Genomic DNA, 21,927 nt, shown 5'->3' with positions numbered 1-21,927 from the left:
GAACTTGGGTCCTCGCTTTGTGCAGGTGCAAGTGCTCGTGCATAGTAAGCCCGTGGCGGGGGTGGGGGGGGGGGTGGAGGGTTTAGTACACGAGGTCGCTGTTTCACACGGGACTGATTCGAATCTCACGACACCCAAGGTATTGGCATGTTTCTACCATATCCAGATTAGAGCTCTCCGTTTTTTGTTTTTGTTTTTTAATTTAAACTGTTTAGTCGAATTATTTGCTCTTTAGCATCTTGGGTCACTATACTATAGTTATATAAAAAGTTGCTTGTGAAATTAAAAAACACATGGAATTTACTACATTGATTTAGAAAATTGAGAAGCGATTTCATAAAAAGAGAATGCTTTCCGGGGCGCCTGGGTGGCTCAGTGGGTTGGGCCACTGCTTTCGGCTCAGGTCATGATCTCCGGGTCCTGGGATCGAGCCCCGCGTCGGGCTCTCTGCTCAGCAGGGAGCCTGCTTCCTCCTCTCTCTCTCTGCCTGCCTCTCTGTCTACTTGTGACCTCTCTCTGTCAAATAAATAAATAAAATCTTTAAAAAAAAAAAAAAAAAAAAAAAAAAAGAGAATGCTTTCCTAATACGTATTTAACAATCAAGGCACATAATAATCTGATGGCAACAGCGGATAGATATTATTTGATTTGGGGAAGGGAAGAGTTAATCATATTTGAGTCGGCTTTCCTAGCCAGTCCCACCCAGCCTGCATGAGAACTTCAGCCTCTGGTGTGGAACTCTCGAAACAGCCTGTGGTGGTGAAGGAACGTGCCAGACTCAAAGCAGCTTCTTAATCTGCCTTATAGCGTTAGCTCTTCAGTTTTTCTGATGAGGAGTAGTAGAGATCAAAGTTAAGATTCCAACTCTGCCTCTCCTAGCTTTCCTTCATGAGCAGTGAACAGTGACTCACCTGGATTCTCTTAGACTTGTTCAGAGGAGGGCTCTTGGAAACTCAAAAAGGCAAATGTATTTCCATGAACATAAGTAATTAAAAATACCTCTTTCTGGCTTTGGTAGGAAACGAACTATGAATAATGATGTGCTGAAATTTCACAAAGGTAAGGGAAAGGTGGTAGAAATTGAAACTCAGTCCTTTTATCCTTTCAGATTTCTACTATTAAAATGGTTGGATTAAGTGTTCACGCCAGTAAGCAATCCTTGTTTTGCACAATGGAGTATACACAGAATCCTGATTTGCAACTTCTATATCTCTCTCTATTTACTGGAAGCATCTACCTCATGGAACTGGCAGTATTGGTCAGTATCCTATCTAACAGGTAGTGGCTTCATCTGCTGTGAGTTTATTAAGACAGGTTTGGGCTGGCACTTGACCACCCTCCCTTCCCCCCTACTTGCTCAGAAAATGTCCTTTATTCCCCCAACTCAAGTGTATTCTTTTATGCCTACAGCTTTTGTAACTGGACACTGAAGAGGAATTCGGCATCATGTTCCTTGTGTCCCCCCACCTGCAAGGACTATTTCAGTTCCAGCCTCAGTCCAAGTGTGCAGAATTACCCAAAAGAGGCAATTCAAAGATCAGCCTGCCCCAGACATCACCCTCAATTTTGATCTTCACTGGGCAACTCGAAAGGGGGTGTGTGCATCTCAAACTATTAAGAACAGACTTCAGTTAGGTGAGAAAAAAAGGAACTGAAATGGTTCCCTTTCCCTTCCCTCCCTTTTTCTCCCTTTGCTTCCTCTCAACACCACATTCTTCCTCATTCTGGTTCTGGCCACACCTCTCGCTCTTAATTTTAAAAGCATACAAAAATCCTGACCAGCAAAATGTGGGGAGATTGCTCTAGCCAGCTTTCCTATCCCGGTTTCATTATTTCTCTTTTTGTCTGTTCAAGGCCTCTTCAAAAACCCCGTCTTTTGCCTGTCGTCCATTGGTCACTGCCTCATCCCATAAGTTTGTCATAGTCCCAGTCTCCAGCTCGGTCATGTGGCTTGTCCCCCAATTCCATACATCTCATTTGCCTCATCCCACTCACTCCATCTTAGGAAATCTATTGGTTGGCTGTTCCTGTATGCAGCTATCAAGAGAAGGGAGTAAAGCAATATCCAGAATTTTGGGGAAATGACAGAATAACATTTAATATAGGAAAGGAGGAATTGTAAAAGGGCTTACACACTTACCCTGTTCTGTTCTGAGTCCTGGTGACAGTTCTCTCCGGTTAGTGAATGCATGTTCTGGAAGTCGGTTTAGGAGTTTCGCTTGTACAATTAGACTTGTACTCTGTAGCCTACCTAATATCTACTACCCCTTCTTCCTAACAGAACTCCAGTTTTGTTCAGGTGTCTATCCCTCCCCTAGGCCAGTAGGCCTCAGGTAAACTGACATTATCCCCAAAGCAGCTGAATGATCTGAGGGTAATTCCAACGCATTTGCAAGGTACTGGTTCAGGAATAAACCCGTGAGGCAAATCTAGCTAAGGAGGCAAGAAGGAAAGGAGCCAGAGAAGGAGTGATTTCTCACTCTTAATCGAGAACTATAAGGAGAGATGTGGTTTGTCGTTGTTTCTTCCTTTGAATGTTATTTGTCTACATGTAATTCTACAGCTATCTTACTAGGAGCTTGGGCGTGAAACCAGTTAGTTCTGGAGAAGGCAGGGCAGAGAGGTGGAACAAGCTGTGTCTTAGTAATACTGTTGAGCCATAATACATCTACCCTAAGCTGACATTCCGCATTTGATGAGATAATATTTCTGTTATCTGAAGCCAAAAGCAGTCTATAAGAGGGTCCTATTTTGTGTTCTCTATTGCTTGTTATGTGAAATAAATAAACTCCTCCTCGGTGAACCCTCAGTACACCAATAATCACCAATGGACCTGCTTTATCTTTTCATATATTTTTTTTAAACATTTTTTTTAAAGATTTTATTTATTTATTTGTCAGAGAGAGAGAGAGTGAGAGCAAGCACAGGCAGACAGAGTGGAAGGCAGAGTCAGAGGGAGAATCGGGACTCGATCCCAGGACGCTGGGATCATGACCTGAGCCGAAGGCAGCTGCTTAACCAACTGAGCCACCCAGGTGTCCCATCTTTTCATACATTTTTAAAATTGTCTTTGGATTTTATTTATTTGAGAAAGAATGAGTGGGAGGGGGCAGAGGGAGACGCAGACTCCTTGTAGAGTAGGGAGTCCAATGTGGGACTCAGTCCTAGGTCCCTGAGATCATGACCTGAGCCAAAGGCAGACGCTTAACCAACTGAGCCACTCAGGCACCCTATTTTCTCATGTTTTTAAGTCATTTTGCAAATCATTTATAAGAAGCAAAAACAAAGGATGGTAGTGAAACAATTTTAAAATAAATTAATAATAAATTAATTTAAACAGTGTGGGGTGCTTGAGTGGCTCAATTGGTTAAGTGTCTGCCTTCAGCTCAGGTCATGGTCCTAGGGTCCCAAGCTCATTGCTCAGCTGGGAGCTGCTTCTCTCTCTCTCTCTCCCTGCTGCTTCCCCTGCTTGTGTTCTCGTTCTCTCTCTTTCTCTCTCTCTCTGTCAAATAAATAAATAAATTTAAAAAAAAAAAAAGAATTTAAACATAGCAAATTCAAGTTTTTATCTTATATTTTCCTGCAATTATAGAAACATTACCCTAAATGGGCCATTTTTTTTTTAAAGTAATCCCTATGCCCATCATGGGGCTCAACCCTGAGATCAAGGGTCTCATGCTCTACCAACTGAGGCTAGGTACCCCAAACCATATCCTTTACATACAACTACTGATCAATGTGTATGAACCAGGAATAAAATTATCTCATAAATATTGACTCCAAATTAAAAATACATCTCTGTTGTTCTAGTTTATTCTTACTTTTGCTGCTTCTTGCCCTTGAATCAACAAAAACACTTTTGAAAATATAGGTGGCTTGAAATCTTGTTGAAAAGAAGGTAACCATCATCTTAGCTGTAAAATATTTTCATATTTAGATTTATAAACAACAATTAGAACTACCAATTTAAACACATTGGACTTCCTAAACTTATATAATGTATGTCAATTATATTTCAGTAAAATTGGAGGAAAAAAGATCTAGCAATTCAATCAGTTTTTCCTCCTACACCATGATTTCCTTCCAGTCATCTTTGCATATACATTACCTTTAGCATCTGTTGACTTCAAACTATATCAACTATAAATGATGCAAAACATCAAAAAAGATGACAAAATACACAATATGTGTTTTGGATGGCTTGGGTTCTTGTTGTAAAATATTGAATAATGGAGTAATTCCTGTTGAATAGATAGGAATACCATATTTCCTTTTTGTCTTTGAATATATATTGTTGAATTATCAATTCTTGAGTGTGAGAAGTTAGGATATCATCATCTAAAGACTCACCTGGGGCTGCCTCGCTGGCTCAGTTGGTAGAGCATGCGACTCTTGATCTTTCAGTTTTGAGTTCAAGCTCCACGTTGGGTGTAGAGATTACTTAACAAACAACAAATAAAATGTCTAAAAAATAAATAAAGGCTCATCATCTGGTATTCCATTTGTGTAATAAATTTCACCATCATCATTAAAGTCTAGTGTCTTTGCATTTTTTTTTATTTTCAATACTTTTGAAGTGTTTTCTATCAGTTTTCTTTTCTTTGCCATTATGGAATAAAATATGAAATTTCTGCATTTTCACCAGTGATTAATAAAAGGTTTAATAAAAAACTATGAAAATCATATCTCCAGATTTTGTATACCTTCTTACAAGATGATGCTTTGAACAATACAATAAAATAGTAGAAGAATGATATAATAATGATGATTTATTTTACTATTGAATAAACTTTCTAGGCAATTCCAAATTGTTTTATTATTATTTTGTCTTCTCTAGCATAGTTGGGAATAGCTGTTGAGTAATGTTGAAATAGTTCCTACAATGATAATATAGCAAAATGGATAAAGCTAAGGGAAATTAAGATCACTAAGATCCCGCTAATTACGAAAGACTTCAATGTACCCATATGGTAATTGCAAAACAGAATGAGTTATTACATTTTTAAAGTACATTTACTTCTTGTTTTTTGGAAAAAATAGGAGTTTAAGTAAACTCATGAAATATCCATCCTTATAAATAGTTAGAACCTCTCAGAAAAGAAACTCAAACTCTAAAATTGGATCCAATGGACTCTGATGTGCTAAGGTTAATTCACATTAAACTGATTCTCTGATATTTGCAGCACAACTCAATACACTTGATAATCTCACTATAGCAATCCGTCACCTCCATGATGCCAAAATCAGGGGACATTTTCCTGTCTTCTTTGCAATCAATATAATTGATCACTTCCTCCTTTTTGAAACCCTCATTTTTAGTACTATTGACTTCTACTAGTTTGGAATAACCTGACCAGCTCCTCCCTCATGCTCTTCTGGAGGGTCCTCCTCTCCCCTCCCTTTAAAATATGAAACTTCTCAGGGCTTCTCTTCTCCTCCTCTCATTCATACTCTCCCTCTCCTAGATAAACTATCCACTCCTGTGACTTTAAATGTCATCTCTATATTGATGATACCTAGCCTTTTACCTCCAACCCTAACCTCCATTTTAGATCTTTATAACCGGTTATCTGATTGATATGTCCAGTTGGATAACTGACAAGCATCCCACATTGAACACTGAATCAGTTCTTCCTCCAAAGCCTACTTCTCTTGCCTTTTCCCTCTTTACACATTTATAATACCTGCCTTTACACATTTGTTTACAATAGAAACCTGGGAAGCATCCTTAACCTTTTGCTCTCTCCTCATCCAAACTATTTCTCACTTCCATTTTTCTCCCTGTTCATTGTTACAACCCTAGTCCAAGTCAGCATTATCTCCTGCCTACAGTTGTTATAACTGGTTTACTTTCTTGCCCCATCTCAAATATATTCAACATGCAGCTGCCATAGGGATCATTAAAAAATATAAATTGTTGTCACTTCTTTGATTAGAACTTTTTAGTAGCTTCCCATTGCACTTAGTAAAATCCAAAATTCTTCACATAACATAATTCTTCACATAATTCTTCCATATAATTAGGTCCTTTCCTCCCTCTCCAGACTTACTTTACATCCCCCCCCCACACACTCATTTGCTAACCTCCTGTCATACTGTTATATTTTCATTTCTTCTACCTGGTCTCCTCTGCCAGGAATGCCTCCACCCCTAGGCTCACAATTCCCTCTGAATAATTATCTTTCAGTCCTCAATTTAATGTCACTTATGCATGTTGACTGTCTGACTCTCTCAGTCTCCATTCTCAGTTAAGGATACTTTATCCCTCCTATGTTTGTTAGAGCACCCTTTTCTGTTCCTTTAAAGCACTTCTCAGGGGCATCTGAGTGGCTCAGTCAGTTAAGCATCTGCCTTCAGCTCAGGTAATGATCCAGGTAATGGGGTCTCACCCCCTCTGCCTGCCTCTGCCTCATCCCTTTGCTCCCCCTCTCTGCTTATGCTCTCTCTGTCAAATCAATAAAAATTTAAAGCATTTATCACAATTTATAATTAACCAATAAATAAATATATAACATCTGTTTCCCACTAGACAAAAAAAATTACTTAGGTCAGAGGACTATGTCTTGTTGACTAATATGCCTGGCACTTGGTGTCTTCTCAAAAGTACATTTGTTGACTGACTGAATGAATGTGTGAGCCAATGAATGAATGAAGTTCACAGTCTCTACTGCATGTAAGCCCTAGTCCCTCACGAAAGAATTCTCTGTAATAATCACTAGATGAGGAAAACTTCCTGAACTTTTTCTACTTACTTGCTTTGGTTGGAAAAAAGATCAGTGCTGGCCACTTTTAAGTCCCCATTAGGAAACAAATCATTTATGGGGCTCACACTTTTGTTCCTAATTTCCTGGTTTAACAAAGCCTTTTTGCTTGAGCACCAGCAAAGAATCCTGCCCCAGATGTGAGTTTTGTATGTCTAATTTGCCTAACACTTAATAGTACCAACTGCTTTTTCTCTCATCAGCCCCTTGCACCAAAGCCCCTTCCTGAGACAAAGCATATTGTATCAGTTAGGATGCCTTTTGCTGCAAGTAACAGAAGCTCCAACCCAAATTGGAATAAACAATAAAGGGATTTTTTTTCTCAGAAAACAAAAGATCCAAAGGTAGGTCAGGGTCCAAGCATGGTACATCAGAGTTCTGATTCTGCTTCTCTCGGATTCTTTTGGCTCTGTTTTCCTCTGTGTGTTGGATTATTCTTCAGGCTGATAGCAGTATGGTCCCCGAAGCTCCTGGGATTATGTGCAAATGCAACAAAGTCCAACAGAAGATGGGGGTGGTCTCTTTCCATGTGTCTTAGTTTCTCAGAAGCTCTACAGATTTTAATCATTGGCAAGGGAAATATGGCGTTACCATTATTAGCTTTGACTAATGGGGAGATTTCCCAAGTCACATATGGGGAGGGTTAAGTCACTGGAACAAAATCAAGTCTCTAACAAAGAGAAATGCAGAGTGGGGAAAGTGACTGTTGAGTAGAAAACCAAGAGAATCAGCCACATATGCATTCATTTATACATCATAAAATGCAGGCAGCTGTATTTTCCCTGAGTGTGTTTCAAGAACCCATCACACCATCACTATGGATTCTTAGTCTAGCCCATGGATTTTTTTTTTTCTTTTTAAGATTTTACTTATTTGTTTGTCAGGGAGAGAGAAACAGGCAGGCAGAGAGAAAAGCAGGCTCCCTGCTGAGCAAGGAGCACAATCCCAGGATGTTGGGATCATGACCTGAGCCGAAAGCAGATGCTTAACTAACTGAGCCACCCAAGCATCATTAGATTATGAATTTTTTTTTAAAGATTTTATTTATTTGATAGAGAGAAATCACAAGTAGACGGAGAGGCAGACAGAGAGAGAGAGGGGAAGCAGGCTCCCTGCCGAGCAGAGAGCCCGATGCGGGACTCGACCCCAGGACCCTGAGATCATGACCTGAGCCAAAGGCAGTGGCTTAACCCACTGAGCCACCCAGGTGCCCCATGAATTTTTTTTTTAACATTTTATTTTGGCAGAGAGAGATCACAAGTAGGCAGAGAGGCAAGCAGAGAGAGGGGAGAAAGCAGGCTCCCTGCCAAGCAGAGAACCCGATGCAGGACTCGATCCCAGGACCCTGAGATCATGACCTGAGCCGAAGGCAGAGGCCTAACCCACTGAGCCACCCAGGTGTCCAGTTTATGAATTCTTGATCTCCAACTCCATGCATGGAGTCTGTGAGATGATAGGTACCAGATAGGTGTTTTATGTTTTTAAACAAATTAAATGCAAAAATGTGGAAGACACTATTGCTTTTCAGTTTAAAAAATTGCCCACAAGATACTTCCTTCTTCTATACTTTTTGAACAGTCTCTTTTCAGATCATGATTCAGAAAATACTTACCTATTTATTACTGCCTCTGAAGTATGTAACTTTGGTCTAAGCACTCAGTAAAAGCTTGTTCAGTTAATCTGTGGACTTTATTTCACCTCCATAGTTGAGGTATTGGGAAAGGTACAGAAATTTTCTCCCATACACTCATTCACACGCTAAAAGTAATGATCTACAGTGCATAAAATTTAGAAAACATAGAAAAGTACGAAGATGAATATAATAATGTGACCATAGATAGACAGAAGTAGCTACAGTTAGGGATGCTTAACTCAGTCAGTGGAGCATGAGAGGCTTTGTCTCAGAGTTGTGAGTTTGAGCCTCATGTTGGGAGTAGAGATTACTTAAAAAAATAATAATAATGTAAGATCTCTTTTTTTTAAATAGCTATAGTTAACATGTTTGTGATTTTTCTTCCTTCCTTCCTTTTTTTTTCCTTTCTTATTCATTTGTTTGACAAGAATTTTTGTTTCAAGATCTGTTGATTCCCCCAGATTGATAATTCAACATACATCATTGTTTTTCATCAATCATTAATTTTGCATAAATTCATCAGTTCATGTATTTAGTCAACAGTCATCCAGTATTCCAACTAGGTTCTAGTCAGTGGTCCTCAAGTGTGTGTTGCCCAAGATATACTTTAGAATTCTGCTTAAAACAGTGATTTGTCTGTGAGTATTTGGCTTCTAGCTGTCCCCGCCCCCACCCCCACCCCCACCCCCACTGCTTCAAATCTCTCTAAAACGACAGCAAAGGAATTTAAAAAGGCATTAGCTTACAAGGAACAATGGTAAGAGGAGGATGAGATAATGATTACAGATTTTAATAAGTGTTTGGCCAAAGATAAGTGTTTGGTAGATGGAAAGTGGATGGAGTAGTAGTAATTAATTAAACAGGGAGGAAGAATTCAAAACCTAAGAATGAAGATGGGGGCCAGTTTCCTTCAGAAGATCAGTAAAGCCTCAGCATTTGGGACCTGAAAGGTCCCTGAAGGGGAGGTCAGGTGCAGGCTGAAAATAGGAGGGATAGGTTAAAGTCTACATATGAAATAGACCCCCAGTTCCTTTCTATACTTACCCTGCCCAGGCAGATAACTTTTGGTCAGTGGCTCAGAAAAGGGGCATTAAGTGAATGCTCAGTTCCCAGAGAAAAAGAATGATGATAGAGAACAGAAAAAAACTCTCCAGACATTTACAATTGGGGAGCCCAATAAAAAGCTGGTTCATTACGAGAGCATCTACTTGTGAATTTCCCAGATCAGTACTCTACACAGGGAATTCTCATAAAATGTTGAGTCTCGTTCTTAAATATGAATGGCAACTGAAGAATCACTAGAAATTTGATGAATGCCTCCAACATAGTAAGAAAAGTACACAGGAAAGTGAAAGGGATCTGGAGAGAATAGAAACAATGCAAGGAGAAAAGGACTTTTAAAAAACTGTACTTGAGGGCGCCTGGGTGGCTCAGTGGGTTAAGCCGCTGCCTTCAGCTCAGGTCATGATCTCAGGGTCCTGGGATCGAGTCCCGCATCGGGCTCTCTGCTCAGCGGGGAGCCTGCTTCCCTCTCTCTCTCTCTCTGCCTGCCTCTCTGTCTACTGTGATCTCTCTCTGTCAAATAAATAAATAAAATCTTTAAAAAAAATAAAAATAAAAAACTGTACTTGATTATTATCACCAAAGATACAAAGGAATATATATTTCTAAAACAAAAATAAAAAGTGATTAAAAAAAAAAAGGAAAACACATACAGAGCTCTTAAAAATAAAATCTATGGCAGTGTAAATTAAATATTCAACACAAACACTGGAGGATAGATTTGGGAAAGATGGAAAACAGAAGAGGAGAGATGAGAACATTATAGAATCTATTCAGTGACTTACTAATAAGTGTTTCAAAAAGAGAAATCAGGGGCACCTGGGTGGTTCAGTTGTTTAAGCATCTGCCTTCAGCTCATGTCATGAACCCAGGATCCTGGGATCCAGGCCTGCATTGGGCTTCTTGCTCTGCGGGGAGTCTGCTTCTCCCTCTGCCTGCCACTCCTGCCACACCACCCCTCCCCCAACTTGTGCTCTCTCTTTCCATCTCTCTCTCTCTTTTTCTCTGTCAAATAAATACATAAAATCTTGGAGGGAAAAAAAAAAAGGATCAGAGAAAACAGAGGGGAACAAATCAGAAATAATAGAAGGAAATTTCCCAGATAGGACTCACCCAAGCAATGAATTTTTTTAAAGACCCACTTCGTGGCGTATCATCGTTACATTTCAGACACCTTGGATAAGGAAAAGAATTCTAGAACCTTTCAGAGAAAAAAAAAAGATGATCACAAAAAATTGGAATGACTCAGAGTAACATTGGAATTCCTACTAACCACTCTTGATGGTAGAAGACAATAAAGCACTACCTTAAAAATTCAGAGGAAAAACTATTTTTAGCCTAAAATCCTTTACAAAACTAAACTGTAACTCAAGTAACATAGAACACACAATTTTCATATATACAAGGTCTCAAACATTATCTCCTTTCTTGGGAAGCTGGAAGATGTATTTTAGCAAAATAGGAGATTAAAATATGAAAACAGAAGATAGAGGAGAAGATCCTAGAAAGAAAAGCAGCAGGGAAAGCTGTAAGATGGCAGGAAGGAATGTCACAGGACTTCTAGAAAACAGCCAGGCCAAAGAGGAGGAGGAGGGATTCTTCCCAAGCTCCCAGAACAACTCAGAAAAATGGAATAGAAGTTTTTGAGCATGAAGAATATATTATTAATAAGTATATGGCAGAGATGCCAGCACATTGGGGGAAAATTAACAATAGGTAAATGGAAAACCAAACAAATGATAAAATGAGGCAATTATTAACTTCAGAAAAATGGAAAGCTCATACAGGAAAAGAGGTGTGATTGCAATGCGTTACTTGGCTCAGTGAACAATATTTATGTAGTTTTAATGAGGTAATGCTGACGATTGACTTCACAAAAAATTGTATGTAATTATATTGGGGGATAGAAGAAGAAAAATGGAGTTGGGAAGCAATATTCCAGTATTTATTCACAATAGCAGGAAGTCATCAGGCAAATCAAGGAACAGTGACATAAGCATATAAAGATATGGAGGAAAATTATCAGTGGAACTAGCTAGAAAAGTTGAGGGTGTTAACCTGTCATGTTGGGAGTGGGCGTGGGGAAGGGTGCGGTAGGAGACTGCTGGTTTTTATCATAAGCCTTGCAATACTATTTGACTTTGAAAATGATATACATGTATGTGCTTGTGTGTGTGTATGTTTCCTTTGACAAAAATTAGTTTATTTTATGTGGTACCTGGCTGGCTCAGTTGGTGGAGCATGTGACTCTTGATCTTGGCATTGTGAGTTTGAGTCCCACATTGGATGCGATTACTTAAAAATAAAGTCTTAAAAAAAAAACAAAAACAGTTTAAAAACCTCCGAGTGGCATAGTTGGTTGAGTGTTGACTCTTGGTTTCTGCTCAGGTCAAGATCTCAGGGTCTTGAGATCAAGTCCTGCATGGGGGCTCTGAGCTCAGTGAGGAGTCTGCTGAAGTTTCTCTCTTCCTCTCCCTCCAACACTCCTCTCTCTCTCTTTCAAATAAATAAATCTTTAAAAAATAGTTTATTTTTAAAAAGTCTCACCTGTGGACATTGTTAAAAGTCTTATTTCTGGGCTTGATCTTATGAGATTCCAATCCAGTGAGTCTGCACTGGGACTCAGGAATCTGAACTTTTAACTAGAACCTCAAGAAATTTGGATGCAGATCATTCATGAATGATTCTTTGAGAAATCTCACCCAGATCCCCTGAAATTATATATAAAGTTTCATAATCTCAGGAAACAAACTGAGGGTTGCTGGAGGGGAAAAGGGTGGGAGGGATGGGGTGACTGGATGATGGACACTGGGGAGGATATGTGCTTGGTGAGTGCTGTGAATTGTGTAAGACTGGTGATTCACAGACCTGTACCCCTGAAGCAAATAATACAGTATATGTTTAAAAAAAAAAAAAAAAAAAGAAGGTGTAGTGTTTGGGAAGAAGTCCATAATTTTTAGATTCTCTTTGATTCCTCAAACCAAAAAAAGTTTGAAAATTGCTATTCTATGTCTGTCTTCCAAGAATAATTGAGATTCCATTAATTACTTAAGGTCAAAGCACAGCTAATTATTGTTAAAGTGAATTAAACACTTCATAAAACTCATTACATAAGCATATGTATTGAAAGCATTGGCAAAATTCTTAGTTAATTGCTTAGTATACTACCAAAGTAAATACCAGTGCATTACTACTGCAGTGAATTGAATATAAATCTAGTAGCTTGGAAAAGTTAATACAAATTAGTACCTACCAGTGGTGTTGACCAAATCTATAGTTAAATTTATTCAGCTGAAAAAAATGTTTGTATATGGTCATTTAATGTTACCTATAACATAGCTATAACTATAGTTATTATAATAATATAATTATTATATTATATATTAAGAATATTATATATTATATAGTTATTATATAACTATAAAAACTATAACAGTGCTATAATAGTACCATATAAATGGTACCAGAGTCCCAGCTAGAAAATTTAATGCAGGTATTTTGGCAATCTTGTATTTTTAACAAATTTAGTAATTTTATGGTTCAATCTTCCTCAAACTTAGGCTTTCAGCCTTTTAAAAATGGATTTTTCTCAGGGGTGCCTGGGTGGCTCAGTGGGTTAAAGCCTCTGCCTTCGGCTCAGGTCATGATCCCAGGGTCCTGGGATCGAGCCCCGCATTGGGCTCTCTGCTCCAGGGTCCTGGGATCGAGCCCCGCATTGGGCTCTCTGCTCGGCAGGGAGCCTGCTTCCTCCTTCTCTCTCTCTGCCTGCCTCTCAGCCTACTTGTAATCTCTGCCTGTCAAATAAATAAATGAAATCTTTAAAAAAAATGGATTTTTCTCTATAAAATATTACAAGAATACATAAGATATTATTTGGATTAAACTAGACAAAAAATATAATTTCAGATTAATTGCTGGAAGAAATTAAATTTTATGTTTTTCTTTAAAGTTAATACAATAAGAGAAATGAATTTTATAACTTTACTGACTATAAAAGGTATAAAATATTTTAAAATATAAATCACAAAACCATCACAAACCAGTAGCTAACAAGTTAATATTTGTTATATGAACAATAACATACAGGATGACCATTATTAGTTATTTGAGGTGATTATGCACCAATTTGCATATCAAATGTCCCTTCTCCATATATCTAGTCATCTCTGATATTTTTAGAGGTGGCACACCATTCTTAAAAATAATAGCAGGGTCATCCATAGCATTTACTGTGTCCCAGACCTTGTTTTAAGCATTTTTGTTGCGGTTTTTCATTTAATTCTGACAACAGCACTATGAGGGAAGTGTTATTATTATTCCTATTTTCAGACAAGAAACCTGATACTTGGGAAACCTGGGTGGCTCAGTCAGTTAGGCATCTGACTTCAGTTTCCCTCATGATCCCAGAGCCCTGGGCCTTCATCCAGCTCCCTGCTTAGAGGGGAGTCTGTTCCCTCTCCCTCTGCCTGCCACTCCCCCCTGCTTGTGATCTCCCTCTCTGTCTCTCTTTCTCTGACAAATAAATAAATAAATAAAATCTTAAAAAAACAAAATCCAAGTGTACAAAAAAGAGAAAATTAATTCACAAAGTTATGCAGCTGTACAGAGTCAGTAAACAGATGAGATGTGATCTGAACTCAACAACCTGGCAGTGGATCTGCTATACTCCCCCAAGGCATATTAATGTAAAACAATCACATAAACAATTACACCAATATATATGGTAACTTCTTATATATAGATTTTTTTAAAGATGCATCTTAAAAGAAAAATATCACCATAAAAAAAATGTTTTTTCATTGTTTTCACCAAACAACTAGCAACTGACATCTTGAAACCTCATGTTTCAGGGAACACATTTTCTGAAATGATGACCTAAGAAATGGTTTGAAATTTTCATTTCCGTCATTCCTTTTTGGCTGGGTCCTTCTCTCAGCACCTTCTGAATATACTTGCCTCCCCTGAGCTTCTTTTTCAAGATGTGGTAGGAAGACACCTTCAGGCAACTCTTGGTCTACCAAATGCTTACTTAACAAGCCTGCACTTCCTATTTCATCCCCCACTCCCCACCCTCACCCCTCCCTATCCTCAAATGCTTATTCTTTGAGTTACATTTCTCAATTGTTTTCCAGTCAAGGTGTAAATGAGAGCTAAATATCACTACATTCATTTTGGGGGGGTGGAATGTTAAGCCATATTACATCAGTGCAAAGAACTTACCTCATATGAAATCTAAGTGTCCTAAGAAAGTGGTAGCTTTTCTTTAATAGCCAGAAATTTTGGCATCATGGTTTGATATTCTTGATCTAATATTTCTACTTCAGTTCTTCCATGTGATTTTATTTATTTATTTTAGAGAGCGAGCGAGCGAGCTGGGGGAGAGACAGAAGGAGAGAAAGAATCTCTAGCAGACTTCTTGTGCTCAATCCCAGGACCCTGAGATCAGGAGCTGAGCCACCAAGAGTTGGTGGCTCACCTGACCTAGCCACCTGGGTGCCCCATCCCACATGATTTTATCTTAAATTAAAACATTTCTGTTTGAAAATCGTTGATTATTTGATTGTTATACTCTATAAAAATATTAATTGATTTTCTGGATTAATTAAAGCTCTAAATATTAAAATGCTCTATCAGTTTAATTATTAGCAGTACAAAATTTATCAATATAGTAAATTTGTAATTCTTTAAGATTTTATTTATTTATTTGAGAGAGAGAGAGAGCACGAATGGGGCAAGGGTCAGAGAGAGAAGCAGACTCCCCCTCCTTCCCCCACAACAAGTGCTGAGCCTGACTCAGGGCTGGATCCCAGGACCTGAGACCATGACCTAAGCCACAGTCAGATGCTCAATCAACTGAGCCACCCAGGCGCCCCAAAAAATTTGCAATTCTTAAACAAGAAATTAAACTGTGCTGTAAATGTATTTTCTCAGTGACAGATGGAGCTAAATTCAATTGTATGGATAAAGATTACTCATCATGAGAGTGAGACAGGTTCAACACTAATTTATGCTTTTTGTTTGTTTTTATAGTTACAGATGCTGAGAAACTTTATTTACATAAATAAGGAGATGAGAATTCAAAGAACTTTGTTATAGCATTATCATCTTTTCCATCCAAGTCTTATTTTAAAAACCATTGTGTGCTCTCATCATAAATTAGACTGGTGTCCAGCATGCGGAAAACCCTCTGTTGGAGGGTTTTTAAGTCTCAACTGTCTTTAATGAACTTGTAATTCTCTTCAATTTATCTTTTCTTTCCAGTTAATTATCATACTTTGTAATTATTATTGATTTAGATAATATTTTGTCAAGGGCCAGTCCCTCACTTCTTAAAATTATTTTGGCTCATATTTACTGTTCCCAAAGGTTTTTATGATCAGCTTGTCAAGTTTTAAAATTTGGGGTTAGTGTATTTATTGAAGTGCACTGAATTCTAGATTAACTTGGACATATTTGATATTGTTCCAATATCCAGTTTTCCCATCTAGGACCTCAACAAATCTCTCCATTTATGCAAGCCTTGCTTCACATCCCACAATAAGGTTTTATAGTTTCGTTTTCATGGGTTTCATATATTTCTTCCTGAATTTCAGATAACACAAACATTTGACCTCTTTAAATGTATTTCTTCTTTCTTTGTCCTCCTTTTCTTTTTTCTTTCCTTGTCTTTTTCTCTTGCTATTCTGAATAAATTGGAAACTTGAACAGGATTGGGAATGGATTGCCCTTCTAACCTCCTAAGTGGTTAAATCTTCACTAGGATGGTTGCTAAGGAGAGAAATACTTGTTGAATAAATAAATGAATGAAAGGCTTGATTCATAAACTAGAAATGCAACAGGAAGAATCTGGGGGATATTCCAGGAAAGACCTCAATAGAATTATTCTTTAAAATAGATGACAAATTATGGCTTGGCTATATCATAGGACAGATTTGACAAGCTATTTTATATATATATATTTATATATATATAATATATTATATGAATGAATCCACAATAGCAGAATTTATCTACTATCTAGGTCATTTTGTCTTTTGATTAAAATAAATAAATAAATATATAATAAATATTTATCATATATAATATATATAAAAATAAATAACAAATATACAATAAATATTTATATATTATATATAAATAATATATATAAAATAAATAACAAATATATAATAAACATTTATATATTATATATAAATAATATATAATATATAAATAACATAAATATATAATAAGCATAAATTATATATTTATTTATTTATTTTAATTAAAGAGACAGAATGAACCAGATAGTAGATAAATTCTGCTATTGTGGATTCATTCAGAGATCCAGAGGAGATAAATATATGCTTCTGACTTTCTCAGACTTTAAGAAAAATGCTAAAGTTTTTCTAGCTGTGAGGTTTTCTGAAACAGTATTGAATATCAAGGATAATTTAACTTTTTTTTTTTTTTTTTTAAGAAGGATGTCTGCTGCCTAAATGTCACAGACTTAACTGGTCTTTTAAATAAGGAACATTTTAAACCCAAAGACTAAGTGGCATCAGGGCAGAGAAGGGATTTTTGAGGGGAGTCCTTCTGTACATTTTGTCTGTCACTTCAACCACTCACATTCAGTCTGCTGCCTGAAAAATATCATCACTGCAAACTGCTCCCATTCTCCTTTGCCTACCTGTTTCCTTGTAGACAGAGCCATGGAGCTCAGTTGGACACTGCCATGGGTTAGGAAAAGAAAAAGGGCTCAGGGCAACTGCACTTTGGGTGGGGGTGTGGGCGTGGCGGGGTGGGGGGCGGCAAGGCATACATTTTTGAGGCGCTAAAGAGGTTGCAGCAGCAGAGACCCTCTGTGTTCCGGAGTTAGAAATTGAAAGTGAATACAACTTCTTAGGCAGCAGGAATTCATTCTGACAGAAAAGTTGCCCTGGCCCCAAGAATTCAGCCACAGCTTCGTGAACAGAGGCTGGGGAGTGTGGGGATAGAACTGATCTTGTTGCTGCTTCTCCTGCAGGCTTCCCTGGGCTATGTGGTCCCAAAGTGAAGCCGAGGAGCCACCGGAAAACCTCAGAAGCTTTTCATCCAGAAGCCTGAGGAAAGCCCTGCCCTTCCTCCAGAGAGGGGGTATGACAGGTATTTTTCTTAGTCTTTGAAGGAATTCACTCTGCTCCTTCCCCAATCTTTGTATGCAATGGCGTGGTGGAAGCAAAGAGGTGGTCTCAGAATTTCTAGAAAGACCCCAGTCCTCCCTACCCAACAACAGGTAGAACCTTGCTAACATGACCTACCCTGAAACCATCAGGATTAGTCACATTATCCCTTTATCCCCATTGACATCATCACTGCAAGAAGCCTGTGGAAGCCCAGGTCACCCTCCACCTCCTTTATACCAATCCCCATGCAGCTCTTAATCTCATTCTCCTCCCTTCTCCCACGCTCCCCTACTCTCAAAATGCATTCCCTGGGCTCACTGTGATGCTCAGTCTGTCAGCAGCAAATTTCCTAAAGCTCTCAACCTGCTCTGCGAAGGTCTCCTTTCACTGTCCTGCTCTAGCTGAAATGTGAAGCTCCCCAGGAGATTACTCCCTCCTCTGTAGCCCTCTCTAGTGGTGGCCTTTATCTCTATTCTCTCTACTACATCCTACCCAACCACAGAGTGAGGGTACTCCTTCCTCCTCATTGCCATTTTCACATTCTTCCTCCCCCCAAACCCCAGCTTTGAACCTCATGTCATCAGATATACCACCTCCTGTCCCTTATTGTCACTTGCCCTTATTTCTCAAAGAGTTTAGCAGCTGACACATGGTCGCTTTCTCCAGTGGTACTTCTAACATAATCTAGGGAATTTCAATATCCATTTGGTCAGCTTTCAGATATACTGGCGTTCCTTGACCTCTTCTTCCTATAAATTTGCCTTTCCCCGTGTATCAGTCACTCATTGTGAAATCATACTGTAGACCTTGGCATTATCTGTAACAGTAATTCCTTCAGAGTCTCAATGTTGGGCATCCCTCTTGTACCACCACTACTCTTCTTCAGAGCCCCGACTCCAACAGCCCTCTCATCTGTAGTCCCTTGACTCTACCACCTTTCAGTTAGGGGTTATACTTCATTCTCCTCAGATCCTCTCATAGACTCATTCCCTAGCACTAAATCCCTCAATCAGTTATTAGAATCACTCCCTTGCAGGGAGTTCTAATTATTTGCTAAAATCTAGCCTTGTTCCAAAATCAGAGCACTGTAGCTAAGCAGAGAGCTGACCATACACACCGCATTTCTCAGGCTTCCTTGCATTTAACTGTAGCTATAGGACAAAAATTTTGCTAATAGAATATGAGCCTAAGTAATGTGTGGTACCTGCAGGCTGGACCCTTAAAACAAGGGCAATGCTTTTTCCTTACACTCTCTTTCCCCCTCTGGATAACTGGTAAAAAGTGTGCCTGCTACCCAGTTTCTAGGATTTAGCTGAGGAAAAAAAGCCCTAAGTCATGGAAGAGAAATAAGGTAGAAGGCCCCTCAGACCCTAAATGATCATTTGAAGCTGAGACTCAATGGCCTGGAATGGTCATTTCTGCTTAAAATTGAAATAAAATCTGTTTTAAGTCACAGAATTAATGTTGGTTTGCTTTGTGACAGTAACCTAGCTCTATTATAAACAACACAACTGGCCACTCCCTTGGTGATCTATCATTTGTTCATACTCACCTGGCAAAACCATTCATGGACACTGATCAGAGAAAACCCTGCTGCTTAGTTGTACTTACTTTCAAATCTTGGACACAGAATTGCATTCAGCTTATAATGCTGCCTGGCAATTATATCATATCTCCTAGGTACACTCAGTCTCCCACTCTTCTAGATAAAGGATTCTCCTTTCTCAAACATCCAACACTTTCCTCCCATCCTCACTCTCACTTAATAACCCTGCATTCTGTTTGAGGCTTCGGAAGAGAGTTTCAACAACCTCCTATCTCTTCTTCCTATCCTCTCACATCTGTGCCCACCTGCTCTGTCTTGCTCTGCCTTCTGTTACTATGGGTAAATTATCCATACTCCTTTAATTAAGTTTTTGTTGTGTTATGTTAGTCACCATAAAGTACACCATTAGTTTTTGATGTGGTGTTCCATGATTCATTATTTGCATATAACACCCAGTGCTCCATGCAATCCATGCCCTCCTTAATACCCATCACCAGGCTTACCCATTCCCCCACCCTTCTCCCTCCTAAAACCCTCTATTTGTTTCTCAGAGTCCATAGTCTCTCATGGTTCACCTTCCTCTCCTATTTTCCCCCCTTCATTTTTCTCTTCTCCTAATGTTCTCCATGCTATTCCTTATGTTCCACAAATAAGTGAAACCATATGATAATTAACTTTTACTTCTTGACTTATTTTACTCAGCATAATCTCCTTCAGTCCCATCCATGTTGATGCAAAAGATGGGTATTCATCCTTTCTGATGGCTGAGTAATATTCCATTGTATATATGGACCACATCCTTATCCATTCGCCTTTTAAAGGGCATCTTGGCTCTTTCCATAGTTTGGCTATTGTGGACACTGCTGCTATGAACATTGGGGTGCATACGGCCCTTTTTTGTTTTTGTTTTTGTTTTTTACTACATCTGTATCTTTGGGGTAAATGCCCAGTAGTGCAATTGCTGGGTCATAGGGCAGCTGTATTTTTAATTTTTTGAGGAACATCCACACTCTTTTCCATAATGGCTGCACCAATTTGCATTCCCACCAACAATGTAAGAAGGTTCCTCTTTCTCCACAACTCCAACATTTGTTGTTTCTTATGTTGTCAATTTTCACTATTCTAACTGGTGTAAGGTGGTATCTAAATGTGGTTTTGATTTGAATTTCCCTGATGGCTAATGATGATGAACACTTTTTCATGTGTCTGTTCGCCATTTGTATGTCTTCTTTGGAGAAGTGTCTGTTCATGTCTTCTGTCCATTTTTTGACTTGATTATTTTTTGGGTGTTGAGTTAGAGTTCTTTATAGATCTTGGATAATAGTCTTATTCTCTTACACCATACACAAAGATAAACTCTAAATGGATGAAAGACCTCAATGTGAGACAGAAATCCATCAAAATCCTAGAGGAGAGCATAAGCAGTAACCTGTCTGACATTGGCCACAGCAACTTCTTTCAAGACACATCTCCGAAGGGAAGGGAAACAAAAGTGAAAATGAACTTTTGGGACTTCATCAAGATAAAAAGATAAAAAGGGAAAAGTCAACAAAACAAAGAGGCAACCCACAGAATGGGAGAATGTATTTGCAAATGACACTACTATCCATACTTCTATTTAAGACCAATGCTTCTGTGTTTGCACCATATCTCATCCCTCCTCCCTGTTCAAAGATTTTGCCCCAGTAGTTCTCCTTTCTCTCCTGCATTATCCAGTGTTCTCTCTCTGTTCCATCTGTACCACAGCATACAAATATACTTCTTCCACCTTGAATTTTTTTTTTAAAGATTTTATTTATTTATTTGACAGATCACAAGCAGGCAGAGAGGCAGGCAGAGAGAGAGGAGGAAGCAGACTCCCTGCTGAACAGAGAGCCTGGTGCGAGGCTCAATCCCAGGACACTGGGATCATGACCTGAGCTGAAGGCAGAGGCTTTAACCCACTGAGCCACCCAGGCGCCCCCCACCCTGAAATTTTTTAAAAAGATTCTCATTTATTTATTTGTCAGAAAGAGAGAGAGATGGGAGGGAGCGAGAGAGAGTGAGAGAGAGAGAGCACAACCAGGGGGAGTGGCAGGCAGAGGGCAGAGGGAGAAGGCGGCTCCCTGCTGAGCAGGAGCCTGATGCAGGGCTCATGACCTGAGCCAAAGGCTGATGCTTAACTGACTGAGCCACCCAAGTGGCCCTCCATCTTGAAATTTTAAAAAAACAAACACAACTTTTCAAGCTTCCTTCTCTTCCAGCTATCTCTTCATTTCTGTTCCTGTTTAAAGCAAGAAAGCCCCAAAGAGATATCTATACTTCTTGAATTTAACTTTCATCTTACTTTCTTTTTTAAAAAAATTATTTTGAAAACTTTCAAGCATATTCAAGGGCAGAGGCACAGTAGAATGAGACCTCCATATATTATCACTCAGTTTCAACAGTATAAACATTTTGTCAATCTTAAGTCATCCATCCTCATTCCCTAAATTGTCTGTACTGTTTTTTTCTTCTTTTTTAAAATTTGAATATTGTTGACACATAATGTTCCATTAGTTTCAGGTGTACAACATAGTGATACACCCTCTCTTTTGGCCCATTTTAGAGAAAGTTCCAGACATCATTTCATCTGTAAATACTCTAGCATATATTTTTAACAGATAATGACTGTAAAAAAAAATTACAGTCACAACACCAACTTAATATCCAACAAATCTAAATGAATGATCAGAGTTTAAATTTCCTATATTGTCTCAGAAACATCTTTTTATAATAGATTTTCTCAAATCAGGCTCTAAA

At 38.6% G+C, this 21,927-nt stretch overlaps 1 long non-coding RNA gene across 2 annotated transcripts; it reads left to right on the top strand.

The window, feature by feature from the left end:
* Positions 1-66: 66 nt before the first annotated feature.
* On the top strand, positions 67-17,604 carry LOC106004160. 2 transcript variants are annotated; one of them, XR_006608427.1, is made up of 3 exons: positions 67-139; positions 1,411-1,635; positions 17,462-17,603. It is a non-coding gene; the product is annotated as an uncharacterized LOC106004160 (long non-coding RNA). The 2 variants fall into 2 exon arrangements; XR_006608417.1 differs by lacking the exon at positions 67-139 and adding an exon at positions 571-1,059 and having other exon boundaries at positions 17,462-17,604.
* Positions 17,605-21,927: the final 4,323 nt, after the last annotated feature.

This window comes from Mustela putorius, unplaced genomic scaffold (assembly GCF_011764305.1).
Source record: "Mustela putorius furo isolate JIRA1106 unplaced genomic scaffold, ASM1176430v1.1 tig00000056_pilon_pilon_pilon, whole genome shotgun sequence".
Taxonomy (NCBI): Eukaryota; Metazoa; Chordata; class Mammalia; order Carnivora; family Mustelidae; genus Mustela; species Mustela putorius.
Note: the sequence above shows the minus strand (reverse complement) of the source record. Positions and strands in the feature narration are given on the sequence as shown.